This window comes from Gallus gallus, chromosome 3 (assembly GCF_016699485.2).
Source record: "Gallus gallus isolate bGalGal1 chromosome 3, bGalGal1.mat.broiler.GRCg7b, whole genome shotgun sequence".
Taxonomy (NCBI): domain Eukaryota; kingdom Metazoa; phylum Chordata; class Aves; order Galliformes; family Phasianidae; genus Gallus; species Gallus gallus.
The window spans coordinates 109,928,406-109,934,405 of record NC_052534.1 but is presented as its reverse complement, the minus strand read 5'-3'; positions in this window follow the sequence as shown (position 1 = coordinate 109,934,405).

Below are 6,000 nucleotides of genomic sequence, written 5' to 3'. Positions count from 1 at the left end.
TATCTCTATGATTTCTCCTAGAAGATTTCTTTCTGTCTGTGGAGAACATGTGAAGTTCTCAAAGGATGGAATGAGTCATTTTGTGATGCCCTCTCCTGTGGGCAGCAGCCAATGAGGCAAAAGAAACAACTCAGGAGCCGCCAGAAGTGCATTTCAGCTGCTTTAACATAGGTGAAAGCTCCATCTGAGACACCCAAATAGGTCTTTTCGTGACCTCTTGCTGGTCTTCTGCAAATCCTCTGTCATTCCTGTTACACTAACACATCCCTTGGAAACACCAGAAGGTCTTTGGTGGCATAAGGTAGCTGAGATTTGGCATCTGGTTGACATGTGATGTCAGTAGATCTCTTCTGTAGGGACATGCAGACACCTGAACAGACCTGGGAGTATGGAGGTAATTCCCCAGTGCAACTGTATCAATGAGTGTCCTACTGTGGTCATGGGAGTAAGGGAATTGATTCCCACCTCTGTCACTGAACTTGCAGAAAAGTATCCAAACCAGCTGGGATACTTGCATTTTTTTGAATCAGTCATGACACTTTAGGGTAAGTGAGGAAGGATTTTGCTATGGATTTTTGCTGCTTCTTCATAGAATTATAGAATAGCTCAGGTTGGAAAAGACAGTCAAGATCATCAAGTCCAACCACAACCCAACCATCCTGCCCTAACTCTAACAGCCCTCTGCTCAGTCATGGCCCTGAGCACCACATCCAAATGGTTTTAAACACATCCAGGGATGGTGACTCAATCACCTCCCTTACTTGGGATGGATGCAAAGCCAAGGTGTCACCTACACAAACACAGCGACATCTTGGGCTCCTCTGACAGCCAAAACACTTACTGAAATGTCTTTCTTCAAAAGTGGGATGTTTCCATCATACAGTCTTGTGTTCTGTGTTTCTTAGTGTCAGCATTAATAAATGCAGAGGAAAATGGTTACAAATCACTTGGTTTGGGTGTTCCAGGTCACACTCCTGTCTTCACAACTAAGATTTGCAGATGAGAAATTCCTTCAGTGAGATGGCTCAGCACAGCTTTCCGGCAATGTCTGAACACTCTGATCTCCAAATGACCCCAAAATCCAGGCTTTCCTTCTGCACATTCCGTATAAATATGAATTTCTAATTAAGAAAGGCACTCTCCTTGTGTATATAATAGAATTGGCTCGAGTTAGTAAGAAATAGCTTTCTACTATCTTAAAAATTCAGATTCTTCTCGAGTGGGTCTTTAAATCTTTGCTCCAGGAGTTGATCATCCTCTTTTTGACATCAATGGCCAATGCTGAGGTTATTGAGTGCAGCAATTTCAGAGCCAGCTCCTCTGTTTTCCTTCATGTTTTACAATTAGCCGTAGTTTTAGCAGAAATATCAGCCTGGAAGAAGCCCTCCTGTCATTTTAGATTCATCGGCTGCAGAAGCTACCAAGAAAGGTCAAAAACAAAAGCAAACATACGTCTTCGTATTTACATTTAAAACAGGCAACCCAAGCAGCAGAGCGCTCTCTGCATTTGTTAAGCAGAAACAAAACACCCTCTAAACTGAAGTGCGGAGGTGACTGATAAATCAAGTGACGATATTTTATGGTAAGCATTTACAAAAAGAATTCAGGGCAAACACTTCAATTTGTCCTGCAGGAATATGTTTACCCATGATTCCACCTTGAAAATGGATCCTTGTCAAGAAAAAGAAGAAATCTAACTGTGTACCTTCATTTCTTTATTCCTACTGCTTATTTATCTGCCCTTCTTTCCTTTTGTTCCGTCTTTGTTCTTCTGGAAACATTTCTTTTCACTTTCTCAACTTTTGTGTTCATTAGCACAACATTATTTCTGTGGCACAACATGCAGAGCTGCACAGAGGATAAGCCAAAGAAATTTGGTTATTTGGAGACTGAACTGTGCCACTTTTGTGTTCACATGGAATGCTGTGAATGTTTTTATGATCTGGTATCAAACTTGCTGATGTTTGGTAGTGAACCAGACTCTTTGAAGACTGTTTTTGTAGTTTCAGTGCCCATTACCTGCACCATTCACACCAGAAGAGTTATAGGGCTGTGTGCAGTGGGAAAATTAAGGTAGCCTTGGGCTTCCAGCCACAACTCAGAATAAAACTACAATGCACCTGAACTGCCATTTCGGAAGGTATTTTCCTCTGAGCTATCCATTCTAAAAGGAGCTCAAATCGTTGACATTTCATTACCAAATTCAAGTTTCAGTCCACTGTATTTTTCAGAGGCTTAATCAGTTCTGGCTCTGAGCTCCTTGCTCTTCTTGGTCCCATGGCAGCTCACACTACAGACATCCACCCTGCACTACATTTCAGGGTCCTGAGCACTCTGTGATGGCCAGCAAACCAACAAGATTTCCCTTCCCTTTCATGTTTTTTTTTTCAGGCTTTCTCCTCATTAGGAATAATTTCATACTACTTGCCTTTACCATACTACTGGAACCCTTTAACAATGAGTAGAGCACTGAGTGTTTTGGTTATGCTCTTCCTCAATTTGAAGAGTAAGTAACTATTTATAAGCTCTTCTGTCCTGCTCCCACCCCCCGTGGTGGTTTCTCTGCTGGAGCACCACATCCCTGCACTACAGGAACTTTGCTGCAAACCCTCCTGCAGTTCTCAGCAATCACACTGCGAAAACTGCTTAAAGGCAGCCCTGCTTGAGAAGGAATTTGGATGACTCAACCTCCAGCAGTCATCTTGCGCTTCCAAGCTAAATTACACAATGCTATGATTTAATAATGCAATACTTTATTTTAGTAATATTGATCGGTCCATATTGTGCCAGTTGACTCCTGCTGCAGAGAATGAGCCCTGGCAGTGCTTAATTCCAGTACAGATGGAGCTTTTCTGCTCCAAAAAAAATGGACTTTTTATGCCAGAAGTCTGCCATTCTTTTCCTTGCCTTCTGTGATTATTCACAATGTCATACATACATACATATACATAATTTGTATATGTCTTTGTGGAGAATAAGAGAAATAAAGGACGAGAAAAGAATCCCCCACTATAATGATTTTCCTGAATATTTAAAAAGAATAAAAACATCTTCAGAATTGCACCACATGTCTGAGGTTGCAGTTCTAATTGCACCAAGGTCAGGTAGTTTGTAGCAACAAACCGTGACACATCCAACACGCAGTATCAAAATGATAATAAATATTGACTTTGTCTCCAAGTTATGACAATTTGGTTTTATGTTCCTTTCTGATGTTGCATAAAAAGTTCTTCTGTGCTCCTCCTTGCTTTTATTAAAATCAGTGCAAGTCTCATCAGCTGCACTGTGATGAGTGGAGGAGAGGTGGATCAGCACATACACAGCCTCTATGATGCTAGAAGCAACAGCAAGCTCTTTCAGGTATGTCAGAAAAGACATACATCCCAATGACCACTTAAGTCTTTTTCTTTATAATTAAGATCTGGATCACTGAAGTACTTAATATATAGAATAACCTTTGTATTTTGCCTTTACCCCGGAGGAGCAATGACTGTGATTCATAAGGTTCATTATGTGCTACATTTGGCACCTTGTCAACTGTGCTACCTTTTAAAGAGCCAGGATTAAGGGTAATGGGATGGAAAATTTCCATTTGTCCCGTTTTGGGGTCAGTCTGGATGTATCCCATGTATTAGTTTGCAACAAAAGGGCAGAGCGTGGGCCTCCAAATCACATGTCCTTTGGGAATTTCTAAGGGGAAGACCACAAACCCGGGGGAAAACAAAACAAAGTAAAGTATTTGCAGTGACTTAAAAGGCAGTTCATTTCTTTTGTTTTCTTTCCTTTTTCTGATCAGCTGGCTTTTCCAATCCCTTACTAAAAGCATAATTTAGTTAGAGGTTGTCTTCCTTGTTAATGGAATTTATGTAGGTTAAAAAGTACACATTGTCTGGAATTGGGGGCTACAGATGAAAGCCATTCACCTTCTCACAATGTAATCAGTGTCTGACATTATAACTTGGGCTGATTTAAGAAGGTTTTACAAATCGGTTATGCAAATCCCACTACAACCAAAGCTTTTTATTCCAATCCTATATTACGGTCCCCTCCAAGTGCTGCCATAATCCATGTACTATCTACCTTCATCTCTGCTGTCCCGACAAACCCCTTTTCCCTGTACTCTGTGTCTTTCCTACCGTGCAAGGCAGTCAGACAACCACAGCTACAACATCACAGAGCTCTACTGGCAGCACACTCTCTTGAGTCTTAATCATTATTAGGTAAAGTGCTCATGTTCAAACTGCATGCTAGAAGTTTTCTTGACTACTAGTGGATATAAATTCAATTAAAAAAAATTAGTAATAATTTCTATGCTTCAAGTTTATCACAATGAGTTTTCACAGAGTCACAGAATGGCTGAGGGTGGAAGGGAGCTCTTCAGGTCATCTGGTCCAACCCACTCCCCGCTCAAGCAGGACCACCCAGAGCAGGTTGCCCAGAACCATGTCCAGGTGGCTTTGGAAGACCTCCAAGGGGAGATCTCCTACAGGATCATTGGAAGAAGCCATCATAGGTCCCAATTTAGGTTTTGGCACTGTGGGAAGTTGCCTCCACTCAGGATTGGGCAGCATCAGACTGAAAATCCCATGAGATGCCCACATCTGCATCTATGCTGTATAGTCTGCTTATGACCTCTAGAAGGAGTTTAAAAACCATCACTGTTGGCTTTGTCACCCACCAGTCCTCAGCATGGCATTACAATAAAATGAAAAGTCGAGGTCCATTCTCCCAGACAAGAATGCCTGAGCCAGGTGAATTCACCCAGCATGGCACGGCTGCTTGAGCTTACAGTGCACATAGGGATGCTCCTTACATGCTGCTGCAACGGAACATCTCTCCCGAGTTTGGGGATTTTATTGAAATTCATCTTGGATCCTTTCTGGAAATTGGAACTGCTAAGCATGAAAAATGGGATCTGAGTGCTTGTTGTTGGTTATTTTCCTTTTAGGTTTCTACATTTCTCCAGGCAGAAGTGAGGTTACCCTGCAGAACCACCAGGCTTGCTCTTGGAAAAAACAGTAATCCCTTATTTTCTCCCACGCTGTGGGACATTTTCTGCCTCCCCATTTCTAAAATAATGAGTGGCCTCAGGAATGTCTGTAATTCCTTCTACATCCTAGATTCTATTCTATTCATCTGGGCTAATCTGTATGCACTTTGATTTTCCAGCTAATTACTTTGCTCTGTTTGTATCATTACCTTTATTGTTGTTGGATTTAAGAGGCTTTTCCTGCCTAGTTTCTCGGTGTTTTGTTTTCCTGAAGTACTGAGTTACAGAAAGCAGCAGACTTTGTGTTCCCACTCATCGTGCCCAGTTTCTGAAACTATTGTTCTTTCTGATTGGTACTCCTAGAGAAAATCATTTAGAAGCTATACTTCTCTTAGCTTAGATGCCAGGGGGAAGTTCTTTACTAGGAGAGTGGTGAGGTGCTGAACAGCTGCCCAGAGAGGCTGTGGATGCCCCGTCCATCCCTGGAGGTGTTCAAGGCCAGGTTGGATGGGGCCCTGGGCAGCCTGGGCTGCTATGAAATGTGGAGGTTGGTGGCCCTGCCTGTCAGGGGGGGGGTTGGAGCTTCATGATCCTTGAGGTCCCTTCCAACCCAACCATTCTGTGAATTTATGATTCTCTGATGTGATGCCCTGTAGCAAAAATATGTTTCCTACAAACAACCCCCACATACAGGGCCCTGCATGCTGGCCCTGTCATTTCACATGTTGAACACAGAACACAAAGGACTTGATCCCATGAGAAATCCAGGTCCCCAAACGTGACACTCAGTGTGCCCTGGGACAGCAGCAGTGTGCCTGCACCAGGCAGCGCCCTGTCACCTCTCAGCTCACATCAGTGCTCACTGAGCCTTGGTATCACTTGCTGATGCTGCTTGCAGAAAAGCACTGGATCTTTCTTGCCCAAGTGCTGTGCAAAGTAAACACTCCGTGAACAAAAGTGACCGTTTGATTTGTCCTTCTACTCTTCTGACACTACAAATTGATCGAAAC